This window comes from Eleutherodactylus coqui, chromosome 6, assembly GCF_035609145.1.
Source record: "Eleutherodactylus coqui strain aEleCoq1 chromosome 6, aEleCoq1.hap1, whole genome shotgun sequence".
Taxonomy (NCBI): domain Eukaryota; kingdom Metazoa; phylum Chordata; class Amphibia; order Anura; family Eleutherodactylidae; genus Eleutherodactylus; species Eleutherodactylus coqui.
In genome coordinates this window covers 93,386,132-93,403,010 of record NC_089842.1, presented here as the reverse complement: position 1 = coordinate 93,403,010, position 16,879 = coordinate 93,386,132, and the positions used below count along the sequence as shown (strand labels likewise).

At 38.6% G+C, this 16,879-nt stretch overlaps 8 non-coding genes across 8 annotated transcripts; all 8 read right to left on the bottom strand.

Moving 5' to 3' along the window:
* Positions 1-723: 723 nt before the first annotated feature.
* On the bottom strand, positions 724-796 carry TRNAR-CCG (transfer RNA arginine (anticodon CCG)). Its single transcript has one exon. It is a non-coding gene; the product is annotated as a tRNA-Arg (tRNA).
* A 2,594-nt stretch (positions 797-3,390) lies between these two features.
* On the bottom strand, positions 3,391-3,463 carry TRNAR-CCG (transfer RNA arginine (anticodon CCG)). The gene has a single exon. It is a non-coding gene; the product is annotated as a tRNA-Arg (tRNA).
* Positions 3,464-5,172: 1,709 nt separating this feature from the next.
* On the bottom strand, positions 5,173-5,245 carry TRNAR-CCG (transfer RNA arginine (anticodon CCG)). The gene has a single exon. It is a non-coding gene; the product is annotated as a tRNA-Arg (tRNA).
* A 3,482-nt stretch (positions 5,246-8,727) lies between these two features.
* Positions 8,728-8,800, bottom strand: TRNAR-CCG (transfer RNA arginine (anticodon CCG)). Its single transcript has one exon. It is a non-coding gene; the product is annotated as a tRNA-Arg (tRNA).
* Positions 8,801-10,508: 1,708 nt separating this feature from the next.
* Positions 10,509-10,581, bottom strand: TRNAR-CCG (transfer RNA arginine (anticodon CCG)). The gene has a single exon. It is a non-coding gene; the product is annotated as a tRNA-Arg (tRNA).
* A 1,709-nt stretch (positions 10,582-12,290) lies between these two features.
* Positions 12,291-12,363, bottom strand: TRNAR-CCG (transfer RNA arginine (anticodon CCG)). The gene has a single exon. It is a non-coding gene; the product is annotated as a tRNA-Arg (tRNA).
* A 3,482-nt stretch (positions 12,364-15,845) lies between these two features.
* TRNAR-CCG (transfer RNA arginine (anticodon CCG)) lies at positions 15,846-15,918 on the bottom strand. Its single transcript has one exon. It is a non-coding gene; the product is annotated as a tRNA-Arg (tRNA).
* Positions 15,919-16,741: 823 nt separating this feature from the next.
* Positions 16,742-16,814, bottom strand: TRNAR-CCG (transfer RNA arginine (anticodon CCG)). Its single transcript has one exon. It is a non-coding gene; the product is annotated as a tRNA-Arg (tRNA).
* Between the last annotated feature and the right edge of the window lie 65 nt (positions 16,815-16,879).

Here is a 16,879-nt window from a genome sequence, read left to right as displayed (position 1 = left end):
TACCAATTAGAAACTTCGGAAATATTTCTTTCTTGCGAAAAATTGTAAACATGTTACACTATCCATGGGTAAAACTTCTTTCCTACCCTAAAGGAATTGAAACTCTAAATCAAGATGACATATTCGGCTGTCCATCTGGCAGTTTTTTTTTTTATTGAAAAACAAGGATTTTTTTACTGCTAGCATATGGAGCGCTAGCGAAGACTGATTGACACTCAACTGCTGCACTCTGAATTTCTGAATGGCTGTTCTTCGGCATAGCACACACAAACCTGTAGAAGTAACACACATTCCTTTCCCTTTTTGTCTGAGTTGGAACCCTTTTCCTTGGATCAGCCTCTCCAATTACAGTGTCTTCTTCCGCACCTTTGACTCCATCTTGTGGTAAGGGTGGATAATAATTGAACATGTATAATACTGCTAATGGTCCAAGAAGTCTTTTTGAAATTGTTTTTGAAGATAAAGAGTAATGAAAAGGCAAGACCAGTTAATCCAACATGAGTAATTTAAAGAGTTGTTCTTCTCATTAATGACTTGCACAACATTTAAATTAAGGGGAAACAACTAGTTTATAAGCTACTTATAGTCCGATTCGTATGTTTCGCAAGATCAACAATGTGACTTACAATTATATATGTTTCAGAATTCAACGGAGTAGGAAGGTACTGAGCTTTTAGATTTATGAACAATAGAGCTTCAAACAGTCAACACCTTAAAATCCAATGACCCAGGTGGGACTTGAACCCACAATCCCCAGCTCCGGAGGCTGATGCCTTCTCCATTAGGCCACTGGGCCTTGTTGACAGCTTAAAACATACGTGACAGACAATAGTCCTCTCATCACTCATGTGTCTGACAGCTATCCCTCTTGACTCCATTGCATATACCTGACATACCAATTAGAAACTTCGGAAATATTTCTTTCTTGCGGAGATTGTAAACATGTTACACTATCCATGGGTAAAACTTCTTTCCTACCCTAAAGGAATTGAAACTCTAAATCAAGATGACATATTCGGCTGTCCATCAGACAGTTTTTTTTTTTTAAATTGAAAAACAAGGATATTTTTACTGCTACCGTATGGAGCGCTAGCGAAGACTGATAGACACCCAACTGCTGCACTCTGCATTTCTGAATGACTGTTCTTCGGCACAGCACACACAAACCTGTACAAGTAACACACATTCCTTTCCTGTTTTGTCTGAGTTGGAACCCTTTTCCTTGGATCAGCCTCTCCAATTACAGTGTCTTCTTCCGCATCTTTGGCTCCATCTTGTGGTAAGGGTGGATAATAATTGAACATGTATAATACTGCTAATGGTCCAAGAAGTCTTTTTGAAATTGTTTTTGAAGATAAAGAGTAATGAAAAGGCAAGACCAGTTAATCCAACATGAGTAATTTAAAGAGTTGTTCTTCTCATTAATGACTTGCACAACATTTAAATTAAGGGGAAACAACTAGTTTATAAGCTACTTATAGTCCGATTCGTATGTTTCGCAAGATCAACAATGTGGCTTACAATTATATATGTTTCAGAATTCAACTGAGTAGGAAGGTACTGAGCTTTTAGATTCATGAACAATAGAGCTTCAAACAGTCAACACCATAAAATCCAATGACCCAGGTGGGACTTGAACCCACAATCCCCAGCTCTGGAGGCTGATGCCTTCTCCACTGGGCCTTGTTGACAGCCTAAAACATATGTGACAGACAATAGTCCTCTCATCACTCATGTGTCTGACAGCTATCCCTCTTGACTCCATTGCATATACCTGACATACCAATTAGAAACTTCGGAAATATTTCTTTCTTGCGAAAGATTGTAAATATGTTACACTATCCATGGGTAAAACTTCTTTCCTACCCTAAAGGAATTGAAACTCTAAATCAAGATGACATATTCGGCTGTCCATCAGACAGTTTTTTTTTTAAATTGAAAAACAAGGATATTTTTACTGCTACCGTATGGAGCGCTAGCAAAGACTGATAGACACCCAACTGCTGTACTCTGCATTTCTGAATGGCTGTTCTTCGGCACAGCACACACAAACCTGTACAAGTAACACACATTCCTTTCCCTTTTTGTCTGAGTTGAAACCCCGTTCCTTGGATCAGCCTCTCCAATTACAGTGTCTTCTTCTGCATCTTTGGCTCCATCTTGTGGTAAGGGTGGATAATAATTAAACATGTATAATACTGCTAATGGTCCAAGAAGTCTTTTTGAAATTGTTTTTGAAGATAAAGAGTAATGAAAAGGCAAGACCAGTTAATCCAACATGAGTAATTTAAAGAGTTGTTCTTCTCATTAATGACTTGCACAACATTTAAATTAAGCGGAAAAGAACTAGTTTATAAGCTACTTATAGTCCGATTCGTATGTTTCGCAAGATCAACAATGTGGCTTACAATTATATATGTTTCAGAATTCAACTGAGTAGGAAGGTACTGAGCTTTTAGATTCATGAACAATAGAGCTTCAAACAGTCAACACCTTAAAATCCAATGACCCAGGTGGGAGTTGAACCCACAATCCCCAGCTCCGGAGGCTGATGCCTTCTCCACTGGGCCTTGTTGACAGCCTAAAACATACGTGACAGACAATAGTCCTCTCATCACTCATGTGTCTGACAGCTATCCCTCTTGACTCCATTGCATATACCTGACATACCAATTAGAAACTTCGGAAATATTTCTTTCTTGCGAAGATTGTAAACATGTTACACTATCCATGGGTAAAACTTCTTTCCTACCCTAAAGGAATTGAAACTCTAAATCAAGATGACATATTCGGCTGTCCATCAGACAGTTTTTTTTTTAAATTGAAAAACAAGGATATTTTTACTGCTACTGTATGGAGCGCTAGCAAAGACTGATAGACACCCAACTGCTGTACTCTGCATTTCTGAATGGCTGTTCTTCGGCACAGCACACACAAACCTGTACAAGTAACACACATTCCTTTCCCGTTTTGTCTGAGTTGGAACCCTTTTCCTTGGATCAGCCTCTCCAATTACAGTGTCTTCTTCCGCATCTTTGGCTCCATCTTGTGGTAAGGGTGGATAATAATTGAACATGTATAATACTGCTAATGGTCCAAGAAGTCTTTTTGAAATTGTTTTTGAAGATAAAGAGTAATGAAAAGGCAAGACCAGTTAATCCAACATGAGTAATTTAAAGAGTTGTTCTTCTCATTAATGACTTGCACAACATTTAAATTAAGGGGAAACAACTAGTTTATAAGCTACTTATAGTCCGACTCGTATGTTTCGCAAGATCAACAATGTGGCTTACAATTATATATGTTTCAGAATTCAACTGAGTAGGAAGGTACTGAGCTTTTAGATTCATGAACAATAGAGCTTCAAACAGTCAACACCTTAAAATCCAATGACCCAGGTGGGACTTGAACCCACAATCCCCAGCTCCGGAGGCTGATGCCTTCTCCATTAGGCCACTGGGCCTTGTTGACAGCTTAAAACATACGTGACAGACAATAGTCCTCTCATCACTCATGTCTCTGACAGCTATCCCTCTTGACTCCATTGCATATACCTGACATACCAATTAGAAACTTCGGAAATATTTCTTTCTTGCGGAGATTGTAAACATGTTACACTATCCATGGGTAAAACTTCTTTCCTACCCTAAAGGAATTGAAACTCTAAATCAAGATGACATATTCGGCTGTCCATCAGACAGTTTTTTTTTTTTAAATTGAAAAACAAGGATATTTTTACTGCTACCGTATGGAGCGCTAGCGAAGACTGATAGACACCCAACTGCTGCACTCTGCATTTCTGAATGACTGTTCTTCGGCACAGCACACACAAACCTGTACAAGTAACACACATTCCTTTCTTGTTTTGTCTGAGTTGGAACCCTTTTCCTTGGATCAGCCTCTCCAATTACAGTGTCTTCTTCCGCATCTTTGGCTCCATCTTGTGGTAAGGGTGGATAATAATTGAACATGTATAATACTGCTAATGGTCCAAGAAGTCTTTTTGAAATTGTTTTTGAAGATAAAGAGTAATGAAAAGGCAAGACCAGTTAATCCAACATGAGTAATTTAAAGAGTTGTTCTTCTCATTAATGACATGCACAACATTTAAATTAAGGGGAAAACAACTAGTTTATAAGCTACTTATAGTCCGATTCGTATGTTTCGCAATGTCAACAATGTGGCTTACAATTATATATGTTTCAGAATTCAACTGAGTAGGAAGGTACTGAGCTTTTAGATTCATGAACAATAGAGCTTCAAACAGTCAACACCTTAAAATCCAATGACCCAGGTGGGACTTGATCCCACAATCCCCAGCTCCGGAGGCTGATGCCTTCTCCACTGGGCCTTGTTGACAGCCTAAAACATACGTGACAGACAATAGTCCTCTCATCACTCATGTGTCTGACAGCTATCCCTCTTGACTCCATTGCATATACCTGACATACCAATTAGAAACTTCGGAAATATTTCTTTCTTGCGAAAGATTGTAAATATGTTACACTATCCATGGGTAAAACTTCTTTCCTACCCTAAAGGAATTGAAACTCTAAATCAAGATGACATATTCGGCTGTCCATCAGACAGTTTTTTTTTTTAATTGAAAAACAAGGATATTTTTACTGCTACCGTATGGAGCGCTAGCAAAGACTGATAGACACCCAACTGTTGTACTCTGCATTTCTGAATGGCTGTTCTTCGGCACAGCACACACAAACCTGTACAAGTAACACACATTCCTTTCCCTTTTTGTCTGAGTTGAAACCCCTTTCCTTGGATCAGCCTCTCCAATTACAGTGTCTTCTTCTGCATCTTTGGCTCCATCTTGTGGTAAGGGTGGATAATAATTAAACATGTATAATACTGCTAATGGTCCAAGAAGTCTTTTTGAAATTGTTTTTGAAGATAAAGAGTAATGAAAAGGCAAGACCAGTTAATCCAACATGAGTAATTTAAAGAGTTGTTCTTCTCATTAATGACTTGCACAACATTTAAATTAAGGGGAAACAACTAGTTTATAAGCTACTTATAGTCCAATTCGTATGTTTCGCAAGATCAACAATGTGACTTACAATTATATATGTTTCAGAATTCAATGGAGTAGGAAGGTACTGAGCTTTTAGATTCATGAACAATAGAGCTTCAAACAGTCAACACCTTAAAATCCAATGACCCAGGTGGGACTCGAACCCACAATCCCCAGCTCCGGAGGCTGATGCCTTCTCCATTAGGCCACTGGGCCTTGTTGACAGCTTAAAACATACGTGACAGACAATAGTCCTCTCATCACTCATGTTTCTGACAGCTATCCCTCTTGACTCCATTGTATATACCTGACATACCAATTAGAAACTTCGGAAATATTTCTTTCTTGCGGAGATTGTAAACATGTTACACTATCCATGTGTAAAACTTCTTTCCTACCCTAAAGGAATTGAAACTCTAAATCAAGATGACATATTCGGCTGTCCATCAGACAGTTTTTTTTTTTTAAATTGAAAAACAAGGATATTTTTACTGCTACCGTATGGAGCGCTAGCGAAGACTGATAGACACCCAACTGCTGCACTCTGCATTTCTGAATGACTGTTCTTCGGCACAGCACACACAAACCTGTACAAGTAACACACATTCCTTTCCTGTTTTGTCTGAGTTGGAACCCTTTTCCTTGGATCAGCCTCTCCAATTACAGTGTCTTCTTCCGCATCTTTGGCTCCATCTTGTGGTAAGGGTGGATAATAATTGAACATGTATAATACTGCTAATGGTCCAAGAAGTCTTTTTGAAATTGTTTTTGAAGATAAAGAGTAATGAAAAGGCAAGACCAGTTAATCCAACATGAGTAATTTAAAGAGTTGTTCTTCTCATTAATGACTTGCACAACATTTAAATTAAGGGGAAACAACTAGTTTATAAGCTACTTATAGTCCGATTCGTATGTTTCGCAAGATCAACAATGTGGCTTACAATTATATATGTTTCAGAATTCAACTGAGTAGGAAGGTACTGAGCTTTTAGATTCATGAACAATAGAGCTTCAAACAGTCAACACCATAAAATCCAATGACCCAGGTGGGACTTGAACCCACAATCCCCAGCTCTGGAGGCTGATGCCTTCTCCACTGGGCCTTGTTGACAGCCTAAAACATATGTGACAGACAATAGTCCTCTCATCACTCATGTGTCTGACAGCTATCCCTCTTGACTCCATTGCATATACCTGACATACCAATTAGAAACTTCGGAAATATTTCTTTCTTGCGAAAGATTGTAAATATGTTACACTATCCATGGGTAAAACTTCTTTCCTACCCTAAAGGAATTGAAACTCTAAATCAAGATGACATATTCGGCTGTCCATCAGACAGTTTTTTTTTTAAATTGAAAAACAAGGATATTTTTACTGCTACCGTATGGAGCGCTAGCAAAGACTGATAGACACCCAACTGCTGTACTCTGCATTTCTGAATGGCTGTTCTTCGGCACAGCACACACAAACCTGTACAAGTAACACACATTCCTTTCCCTTTTTGTCTGAGTTGAAACCCCGTTCCTTGGATCAGCCTCTCCAATTACAGTGTCTTCTTCTGCATCTTTGGCTCCATCTTGTGGTAAGGGTGGATAATAATTAAACATGTATAATACTGCTAATGGTCCAAGAAGTCTTTTTGAAATTGTTTTTGAAGATAAAGAGTAATGAAAAGGCAAGACCAGTTAATCCAACATGAGTAATTTAAAGAGTTGTTCTTCTCATTAATGACTTGCACAACATTTAAATTAAGGGGAAAAGAACTAGTTTATAAGCTACTTATAGTCCGATTCGTATGTTTCGCAAGATCAACAATGTGGCTTACAATTATATATGTTTCAGAATTCAACTGAGTAGGAAGGTACTGAGCTTTTAGATTCATGAACAATAGAGCTTCAAACAGTCAACACCTTAAAATCCAATGACCCAGGTGGGAGTTGAACCCACAATCCCCAGCTCCGGAGGCTGATGCCTTCTCCACTGGGCCTTGTTGACAGCCTAAAACATACGTGACAGACAATAGTCCTCTCATCACTCATGTGTCTGACAGCTATCCCTCTTGACTCCATTGCATATACCTGACATACCAATTAGAAACTTCGGAAATATTTCTTTCTTGCGAAGATTGTAAACATGTTACACTATCCATGGGTAAAACTTCTTTCCTACCCTAAAGGAATTGAAACTCTAAATCAAGATGACATATTCGGCTGTCCATCAGACAGTTTTTTTTTTTTTTATTGAAAAACAAGGATATTTTTACTGCTACAGTATGGAGCGCTAGCGAAGACTGATAGACACCCAACTGCTGCACTCTGCATTTCTGAATGACTGTTCTTCGGCACAGCACACACAAACCTGTACAAGTAACACACATTCCTTTCCCGTTTTGTCTGAGTTGGAACCCTTTTCCTTGGATCAGCCTCTCCAATTACAGTGTCTTCTTCCGCATCTTTGGCTCCATCTTGTGGTAAGGGTGGATAATAATTGAACATGTATAATACTGCTAATGGTCCAAGAAGTCTTTTTGAAATTGTTTTTGAAGATAAAGAGTAATGAAAAGGCAAGACCAGTTAATCCAACATGAGTAATTTAAAGAGTTGTTCTTCTCATTAATGACTTGCACAACATTTAAATTAAGGGGAAAAAACTAGTTTATAAGCTACTTATAGTCCGATTCGTATGTTTCGCAAGATCAACAATGTGGCTTACAGTTATATATGTTTCAGAATTCAACTGAGTAGGAAGGTACTGAGCTTTTAGATTCATGAACAATAGAGCTTCAAACAGTCAACACCTTAAAATCCAATGACCCAGGTGGGACTTGAACCCACAATCCCCAGCTCTGGAGGCTGATGCCTTCTCCACTGGGCCTTGTTGACAGCCTAAAACATACATGACAGACAATAGTCCTCTCATCACTCATGTGTCTGACAGCTATCCCTCTTGACTCCATTGCATATACCTGACATACCAATTAGAAACTTCGGAAATATTTCTTTCTTGCGAAAGATTGTAAATATGTTACACTATCCATGGGTAAAACTTCTTTCCTACCCTAAAGGAATTGAAACTCTAAATCAAGATGACATATTCGGCTGTCCATCAGACAGTTTTTTTTTTAAATTGAAAAACAAGGATATTTTTACTGCTACTGTATGGAGCGCTAGCAAAGACTGATAGACACCCAACTGCTGTACTCTGCATTTCTGAATGGCTGTTCTTCGGCACAGCACACACAAACCTGTACAAGTAACACACATTCCTTTCCCGTTTTGTCTGAGTTGGAACCCTTTTCCTTGGATCAGCCTCTCCAATTACAGTGTCTTCTTCCGCATCTTTGGCTCCATCTTGTGGTAAGGGTGGATAATAATTGAACATGTATAATACTGCTAATGGTCCAAGAAGTCTTTTTGAAATTGTTTTTGAAGATAAAGAGTAATGAAAAGGCAAGACCAGTTAATCCAACATGAGTAATTTAAAGAGTTGTTCTTCTCATTAATGACTTGCACAACATTTAAATTAAGGGGAAACAACTAGTTTATAAGCTACTTATAGTCCGACTCGTATGTTTCGCAAGATCAACAATGTGGCTTACAATTATATATGTTTCAGAATTCAACTGAGTAGGAAGGTACTGAGCTTTTAGATTCATGAACAATAGAGCTTCAAACAGTCAACACCTTAAAATCCAATGACCCAGGTGGGACTTGAACCCACAATCCCCAGCTCCGGAGGCTGATGCCTTCTCCATTAGGCCACTGGGCCTTGTTGACAGCTTAAAACATACGTGACAGACAATAGTCCTCTCATCACTCATGTGTCTGACAGCTATCCCTCTTGACTCCATTGCATATACCTGACATACCAATTAGAAACTTCGGAAATATTTCTTTCTTGCGAAGATTGTAAACATGTTACACTATCCATGGGTAAAACTTCTTTCCTACCCTAAAGGAATTGAAACTCTAAATCAAGATGACATATTCGGCTGTCCATCAGACAGTTTTTTTTTTTTTTATTGAAAAACAAGGATATTTTTACTGCTACAGTATGGAGCGCTAGCGAAGACTGATAGACACCCAACTGCTGCACTCTGCATTTCTGAATGACTGTTCTTCGGCACAGCACACACAAACCTGTACAAGTAACACACATTCCTTTCCCGTTTTGTCTGAGTTGGAACCCTTTTCCTTGGATCAGCCTCTCCAATTACAGTGTCTTCTTCCGCATCTTTGGCTCCATCTTGTGGTAAGGGTGGATAATAATTGAACATGTATAATACTGCTAATGGTCCAAGAAGTCTTTTTGAAATTGTTTTTGAAGATAAAGAGTAATGAAAAGGCAAGACCAGTTAATCCAACATGAGTAATTTAAAGAGTTGTTCTTCTCATTAATGACTTGCACAACATTTAAATTAAGGGGAAAAAACTAGTTTATAAGCTACTTATAGTCCGATTCGTATGTTTCGCAAGATCAACAATGTGGCTTACAGTTATATATGTTTCAGAATTCAACTGAGTAGGAAGGTACTGAGCTTTTAGATTCATGAACAATAGAGCTTCAAACAGTCAACACCTTAAAATCCAATGACCCAGGTGGGACTTGAACCCACAATACCCAGCTCCGGAGGCTGATGCCTTCTCCACTGGGCCTTGTTGACAGCCTAAAACATACATGACAGACAATAGTCCTCTCATCACTCATGTGTCTGACAGCTATCCCTCTTGACTCCATTGCATATACCTGACATACCAATTAGAAACTTCGGAAATATTTCTTTCTTGCGAAAGATTGTAAATATGTTACACTATCCATGGGTAAAACTTCTTTCCTACCCTAAAGGAATTGAAACTCTAAATCAAGATGACATATTCGGCTGTCCATCAGACAGTTTTTTTTTTAAATTGAAAAACAAGGATATTTTTACTGCTACTGTATGGAGCGCTAGCAAAGACTGATAGACACCCAACTGCTGTACTCTGCATTTCTGAATGGCTGTTCTTCGGCACAGCACACACAAACCTGTACAAGTAACACACATTCCTTTCCCGTTTTGTCTGAGTTGGAACCCTTTTCCTTGGATCAGCCTCTCCAATTACAGTGTCTTCTTCCGCATCTTTGGCTCCATCTTGTGGTAAGGGTGGATAATAATTGAACATGTATAATACTGCTAATGGTCCAAGAAGTCTTTTTGAAATTGTTTTTGAAGATAAAGAGTAATGAAAAGGCAAGACCAGTTAATCCAACATGAGTAATTTAAAGAGTTGTTCTTCTCATTAATGACTTGCACAACATTTAAATTAAGGGGAAACAACTAGTTTATAAGCTACTTATAGTCCGACTCGTATGTTTCGCAAGATCAACAATGTGGCTTACAATTATATATGTTTCAGAATTCAACTGAGTAGGAAGGTACTGAGCTTTTAGATTCATGAACAATAGAGCTTCAAACAGTCAACACCTTAAAATCCAATGACCCAGGTGGGACTTGAACCCACAATCCCCAGCTCCGGAGGCTGATGCCTTCTCCATTAGGCCACTGGGCCTTGTTGACAGCTTAAAACATACGTGACAGACAATAGTCCTCTCATCACTCATGTCTCTGACAGCTATCCCTCTTGACTCCATTGCATATACCTGACATACCAATTAGAAACTTCGGAAATATTTCTTTCTTGCGGAGATTGTAAACATGTTACACTATCCATGGGTAAAACTTCTTTCCTACCCTAAAGGAATTGAAACTCTAAATCAAGATGACATATTCGGCTGTCCATCAGACAGTTTTTTTTTTTTAAATTGAAAAACAAGGATATTTTTACTGCTACCGTATGGAGCGCTAGCGAAGACTGATAGACACCCAACTGCTGCACTCTGCATTTCTGAATGACTGTTCTTCGGCACAGCACACACAAACCTGTACAAGTAACACACATTCCTTTCTTGTTTTGTCTGAGTTGGAACCCTTTTCCTTGGATCAGCCTCTCCAATTACAGTGTCTTCTTCCGCATCTTTGGCTCCATCTTGTGGTAAGGGTGGATAATAATTGAACATGTATAATACTGCTAATGGTCCAAGAAGTCTTTTTGAAATTGTTTTTGAAGATAAAGAGTAATGAAAAGGCAAGACCAGTTAATCCAACATGAGTAATTTAAAGAGTTGTTCTTCTCATTAATGACATGCACAACATTTAAATTAAGGGGAAAACAACTAGTTTATAAGCTACTTATAGTCCGATTCGTATGTTTCGCAAGATCAACAATGTGGCTTACAATTATATATGTTTCAGAATTCAACTGAGTAGGAAGGTACTGAGCTTTTAGATTCATGAACAATAGAGCTTCAAACAGTCAACACCTTAAAATCCAATGACCCAGGTGGGACTTGATCCCACAATCCCCAGCTCCGGAGGCTGATGCCTTCTCCACTGGGCCTTGTTGACAGCCTAAAACATACGTGACAGACAATAGTCCTCTCATCACTCATGTGTCTGACAGCTATCCCTCTTGACTCCATTGCATATACCTGACATACCAATTAGAAACTTCGGAAATATTTCTTTCTTGCGAAAGATTGTAAATATGTTACACTATCCATGGGTAAAACTTCTTTCCTACCCTAAAGGAATTGAAACTCTAAATCAAGATGACATATTCGGCTGTCCATCAGACAGTTTTTTTTTTAAATTGAAAAACAAGGATATTTTTACTGCTACCGTATGGAGCGCTAGCAAAGACTGATAGACACCCAACTGTTGTACTCTGCATTTCTGAATGGCTGTTCTTCGGCACAGCACACACAAACCTGTACAAGTAACACACATTCCTTTCCCTTTTTGTCTGAGTTGAAACCCCTTTCCTTGGATCAGCCTCTCCAATTACAGTGTCTTCTTCTGCATCTTTGGCTCCATCTTGTGGTAAGGGTGGATAATAATTAAACATGTATAATACTGCTAATGGTCCAAGAAGTCTTTTTGAAATTGTTTTTGAAGATAAAGAGTAATGAAAAGGCAAGACCAGTTAATCCAACATGAGTAATTTAAAGAGTTGTTCTTCTCATTAATGACTTGCACAACATTTAAATTAAGGGGAAACAACTAGTTTATAAGCTACTTATAGTCCAATTCGTATGTTTCGCAAGATCAACAATGTGACTTACAATTATATATGTTTCAGAATTCAACGGAGTAGGAAGGTACTGAGCTTTTAGATTCATGAACAATAGAGCTTCAAACAGTCAACACCTTAAAATCCAATGACCCAGGTGGGACTCGAACCCACAATCCCCAGCTCCGGAGGCTGATGCCTTCTCCATTAGGCCACTGGGCCTTGTTGATAGCTTAAAACATACGTGACAGACAATAGTCCTCTCATCACTCATGTGTCTGACAGCTATCCCTCTTGACTCCATTGCATATACCTGACATACCAATTAGAAACTTCGGAAATATTTCTTTCTTGCGGAGATTGTAAACATGTTACACTATCCATGTGTAAAACTTCTTTCCTACCCTAAAGGAATTGAAACTCTAAATCAAGATGACATATTCGGCTGTCCATCAGACAGTTTTTTTTTTTTAAATTGAAAAACAAGGATATTTTTACTGCTACCGTATGGAGCGCTAGCGAAGACTGATAGACACCCAACTGCTGCACTCTGCATTTCTGAATGACTGTTCTTCGGCACAGCACACACAAACCTGTACAAGTAACACACATTCCTTTCCTGTTTTGTCTGAGTTGGAACCCTTTTCCTTGGATCAGCCTCTCCAATTACAGTGTCTTCTTCCGCATCTTTGGCTCCATCTTGTGGTAAGGGTGGATAATAATTGAACATGTATAATACTGCTAATGGTCCAAGAAGTCTTTTTGAAATTGTTTTTGAAGATAAAGAGTAATGAAAAGGCAAGACCAGTTAATCCAACATGAGTAATTTAAAGAGTTGTTCTTCTCATTAATGACTTGCACAACATTTAAATTAAGGGGAAACAACTAGTTTATAAGCTACTTATAGTCCGATTCGTATGTTTCGCAAGATCAACAATGTGGCTTACAATTATATATGTTTCAGAATTCAACTGAGTAGGAAGGTACTGAGCTTTTAGATTCATGAACAATAGAGCTTCAAACAGTCAACACCATAAAATCCAATGACCCAGGTGGGACTTGAACCCACAATCCCCAGCTCTGGAGGCTGATGCCTTCTCCACTGGGCCTTGTTGACAGCCTAAAACATATGTGACAGACAATAGTCCTCTCATCACTCATGTGTCTGACAGCTATCCCTCTTGACTCCATTGCATATACCTGACATACCAATTAGAAACTTCGGAAATATTTCTTTCTTGCGAAAGATTGTAAATATGTTACACTATCCATGGGTAAAACTTCTTTCCTACCCTAAAGGAATTGAAACTCTAAATCAAGATGACATATTCGGCTGTCCATCAGACAGTTTTTTTTTTAAATTGAAAAACAAGGATATTTTTACTGCTACCGTATGGAGCGCTAGCAAAGACTGATAGACACCCAACTGCTGTACTCTGCATTTCTGAATGGCTGTTCTTCGGCACAGCACACACAAACCTGTACAAGTAACACACATTCCTTTCCCTTTTTGTCTGAGTTGAAACCCCGTTCCTTGGATCAGCCTCTCCAATTACAGTGTCTTCTTCTGCATCTTTGGCTCCATCTTGTGGTAAGGGTGGATAATAATTAAACATGTATAATACTGCTAATGGTCCAAGAAGTCTTTTTGAAATTGTTTTTGAAGATAAAGAGTAATGAAAAGGCAAGACCAGTTAATCCAACATGAGTAATTTAAAGAGTTGTTCTTCTCATTAATGACTTGCACAACATTTAAATTAAGGGGAAAAGAACTAGTTTATAAGCTACTTATAGTCCGATTCGTATGTTTCGCAAGATCAACAATGTGGCTTACAATTATATATGTTTCAGAATTCAACTGAGTAGGAAGGTACTGAGCTTTTAGATTCATGAACAATAGAGCTTCAAACAGTCAACACCTTAAAATCCAATGACCCAGGTGGGAGTTGAACCCACAATCCCCAGCTCCGGAGGCTGATGCCTTCTCCACTGGGCCTTGTTGACAGCCTAAAACATACGTGACAGACAATAGTCCTCTCATCACTCATGTGTCTGACAGCTATCCCTCTTGACTCCATTGCATATACCTGACATACCAATTAGAAACTTCGGAAATATTTCTTTCTTGCGAAGATTGTAAACATGTTACACTATCCATGGGTAAAACTTCTTTCCTACCCTAAAGGAATTGAAACTCTAAATCAAGATGACATATTCGGCTGTCCATCAGACAGTTTTTTTTTTTTTTATTGAAAAACAAGGATATTTTTACTGCTACAGTATGGAGCGCTAGCGAAGACTGATAGACACCCAACTGCTGCACTCTGCATTTCTGAATGACTGTTCTTCGGCACAGCACACACAAACCTGTACAAGTAACACACATTCCTTTCCCGTTTTGTCTGAGTTGGAACCCTTTTCCTTGGATCAGCCTCTCCAATTACAGTGTCTTCTTCCGCATCTTTGGCTCCATCTTGTGGTAAGGGTGGATAATAATTGAACATGTATAATACTGCTAATGGTCCAAGAAGTCTTTTTGAAATTGTTTTTGAAGATAAAGAGTAATGAAAAGGCAAGACCAGTTAATCCAACATGAGTAATTTAAAGAGTTGTTCTTCTCATTAATGACTTGCACAACATTTAAATTAAGGGGAAAAAACTAGTTTATAAGCTACTTATAGTCCGATTCGTATGTTTCGCAAGATCAACAATGTGGCTTACAGTTATATATGTTTCAGAATTCAACTGAGTAGGAAGGTACTGAGCTTTTAGATTCATGAACAATAGAGCTTCAAACAGTCAACACCTTAAAATCCAATGACCCAGGTGGGACTTGAACCCACAATCCCCAGCTCCGGAGGCTGATGCCTTCTCCACTGGGCCTTGTTGACAGCCTAAAACATACATGACAGACAATAGTCCTCTCATCACTCATGTGTCTGACAGCTATCCCTCTTGACTCCATTGCATATACCTGACATACCAATTAGAAACTTCGGAAATATTTCTTTCTTGCGAAAGATTGTAAATATGTTACACTATCCATGGGTAAAACTTCTTTCCTACCCTAAAGGAATTGAAACTCTAAATCAAGATGACATATTCGGCTGTCCATCAGACAGTTTTTTTTTAAAATTGAAAAACAAGGATATTTTTACTGCTACTGTATGGAGCGCTAGCAAAGACTGATAGACACCCAACTGCTGTACTCTGCATTTCTGAATGGCTGTTCTTCGGCACAGCACACACAAACCTGTACAAGTAACACACATTCCTTTCCCGTTTTGTCTGAGTTGGAACCCTTTTCCTTGGATCAGCCTCTCCAATTACAGTGTCTTCTTCCGCATCTTTGGCTCCATCTTGTGGTAAGGGTGGATAATAATTGAACATGTATAATACTGCTAATGGTCCAAGAAGTCTTTTTGAAATTGTTTTTGAAGATAAAGAGTAATGAAAAGGCAAGACCAGTTAATCCAACATGAGTAATTTAAAGAGTTGTTCTTCTCATTAATGACTTGCACAACATTTAAATTAAGGGGAAACAACTAGTTTATAAGCTACTTATAGTCCGACTCGTATGTTTCGCAAGATCAACAATGTGGCTTACAATTATATATGTTTCAGAATTCAACTGAGTAGGAAGGTACTGAGCTTTTAGATTCATGAACAATAGAGCTTCAAACAGTCAACACCTTAAAATCCAATGACCCAGGTGGGACTTGAACCCACAATCCCCAGCTCCGGAGGCTGATGCCTTCTCCATTAGGCCACTGGGCCTTGTTGACAGCTTAAAACATACGTGACAGACAATAGTCCTCTCATCACTCATGTGTCTGACAGCTATCCCTCTTGACTCCATTGCATATACCTGACATACCAATTAGAAACTTCGGAAATATTTCTTTCTTGCGAAGATTGTAAACATGTTACACTATCCATGGGTAAAACTTCTTTCCTACCCTAAAGGAATTGAAACTCTAAATCAAGATGACATATTCGGCTGTCCATCAGACAGTTTTTTTTTTTTAAATTGAAAAACAAGGATATTTTTACTGCTACCGTATGGAGCGCTAGCGAAGACTGATAGACACCCAACTGCTGCACTCTGCATTTCTGAATGGCTGTTCTTCGGCATAGCACACACAAACCTGTAGAAGTAACACACATTCCTTTCCCTTTTTGTCTGAGTTGGAACCCTTTTCCTTGGATCAGCCTCTCCAATTACAGTGTCTTCTTCCGCATCTTTGGCTCCATCTTGTGGTAAGGGTGGATAATAATTGAACATGTATAATACTGCTAATGGTCCAAGAAGTCTTTTTGAAATTGTTTTTGAAGATAAAGAGTAATGAAAAGGCAAGACCAGTTAATCCAACATGAGTAATTTAAAGAGTTGTTCTTTTCATTAATGATTTGCACAACATTTAAATTAAGGGGAAAACAACTAGTTTATTAGCTACTTATAATCCGATTCGTATGTTTCGCAAGATCAACAATGTGGCTTACAATTATATATGTTTTAGAAGTCAACTGAGTAGGAAGGTACTAAGCTTTTAGATTCATGAACAATAGAGCTTCAAACAGTCAACACTTTAAAATCCAATGACCCAGGTGGGACTTGAACCCACAATCCCCAGCTCCGGAGGCTGATGCCTTCTCCATTAGGCCACTGGGCCTTGTCGACAAGCTAAAACATACGTGATAGACAATAGTCCTCTGATCACTCATGTGTCCGACAGCT